The following is a 2,190-nucleotide window of genomic DNA, read 5'->3' as shown; positions in this document are numbered from 1 at the left end:
AAAATAAGGTGATATGTACTTGAAGAGTAATAATCAAATGAGACCATCTCTTCTTGAGTCTTGTGAGATTTACTATAAATATTCAAAAATTATTATATGAATGCACACATATAGGGGTGGATTTAGAAATCTTCCGCGGGACAAAAAATTAAAAATCAATGAGATATTTTTAAAAAAAAAATTTAGAGATCGAGTTATAAATATTGTTAATTAGGATGAAAAAATAAAATACATCAAAATAATATTCAAAAAATATTCAAAACAAAATATGAAATATAGTAATTAGATAAAATAATTTGAGTAGAAAACATAATATAAAACACTCATATCACTATTAATATTAAAAACGAGAAAAAAAAAACACAATGTTACAAATAAAAATTTCACAAAATATGAAATATAATTAATTAGATAAATAGTTCGAATAGAAAACATATTATAAATCACTATAAATTCATGCAATAGGATTCAAACCCCTAAGGGCTCGTTTGGTTCGCGGAAAATATTTTAAGGGAAGTGGAATTGGAATTCCATGGAAAAATAATTACTAGGAAGATGAATTTCATTGTTTGGTTGGTGGAAAAAGAATTACTGGGAATACTAGTTCTATTGTTTGGTTAGATTTGAAATTGTAAGGAATAATGAGTATAAAGACCTATATGCCCCTACAAATTAATAAAAGTAATATAATTAAAAAAGAAAACAAGGGTAAAATAGACAAGCTATTCCCTTTTTCTTCCCATCCTCCATGGAAAACAAAATCATTGGTCCAACCAAGGATTTTGTTTTCCTCAAATTTGAGGAATTCATTTTCCATTTGGAAAATGAATTCCGTGAACAGAAAACAACATTTTCATTCACTTCAAGGAAAATGTTTTCCTTTGGCAAACATTTTCCATGAACCAAACATCCCCTTAAAGAAAAATAAGATATCTTACCATCTAAGCTAACTAATTCCTTGGTTAAATTTATGTAAATTTAGTATTTATAAGTTAATTATGTATATACAATGACCTATACATACAATATATATAAATGGGGTGGGGTAGGGGGAATGGGGGCAGCTGTCCTCACTACCCCCATTGTAGCTCCACCACTGCACAGATTATATTGTGTTTAATTCGTCCAGCATTAATGCACACAATCTGTCATGTGTGCATTCGCGGAACAGATGGATGCACTTAAATATTAGCATGTAGGTTACTCCTAATGAAAATTCATCTATTATATATATATATATATATATATATATATATATATATATATATATATATATATATATAAGATTTAGATTAAATAAATATTTTTATTAATTACTTTATGTAACTCTTCGTTGTCCCATGTTTATTGGATTTGTAATTTTTTAAAAAAATATTTTGGTATTTGAAAGGTTATTATATACATATCAGAATTGTTGTTATAACATTTAGAGTAAATTAAATTTAATAAAGCAAAATTCAGGGCCATAAAATTTTCCCTCCAAAATATTTTTATATTTTTTGTGAAGGTAAATCAAACATATTATTTTTATGAGCAATTTTTGTTACAATTATTATCTTTATCTATACTGTCCTATATATATATATATATATATATATATATATATATATATATATATATATATATATATACCCACTGATATATATATATAACATTTAGATTAAATAAATATTTTTATTAATTATTTTATGTAAATCTTCGTTGTCCAATGTTTATTGGATTTGTAATTTTTTTAGAAAATATTTTGGTATTTAAAAGGTTATTATATACATATCAGAATTTTTGTTATAACATTTAGAGTAAATAAATATTTTTATTAATTACTTTATGTAACTCTTCGTTGTCCAATGTTTATTGGATTTGTAATTTTTATTTTATAAATATTTTGGTATTTGAAAGGTTATATACATATCACAATGTTTGTTTAATTAACCATTTAAGAGGATATTCTACCATTTCGTATACTTAAATCACTATTACAAATCATAAATACAAATGTGAATGCAAAGTGAACGAAAACTTTTGCAATCCTCAATACAAATGTTGGTTTTAGGGTTTTTTGGCCCAGGGAGGTCCAACACAACCGTGGTTGGTGGATTCACCTTTCAAAAATATAAGGAAGTAATAGCTTTTGTGTGTACGTGTATGTATTCCTCTGGTCTGAACTCGCCGTCCTCTTTACAATTTCTG

This window comes from Ipomoea nil, unplaced genomic scaffold (assembly GCF_001879475.1).
Source record: "Ipomoea nil cultivar Tokyo-kokei standard unplaced genomic scaffold, Asagao_1.1 scaffold1572, whole genome shotgun sequence".
NCBI classification, from domain to species: Eukaryota; Viridiplantae; Streptophyta; class Magnoliopsida; order Solanales; family Convolvulaceae; genus Ipomoea; species Ipomoea nil.
Note: the sequence above shows the minus strand (reverse complement) of the source record.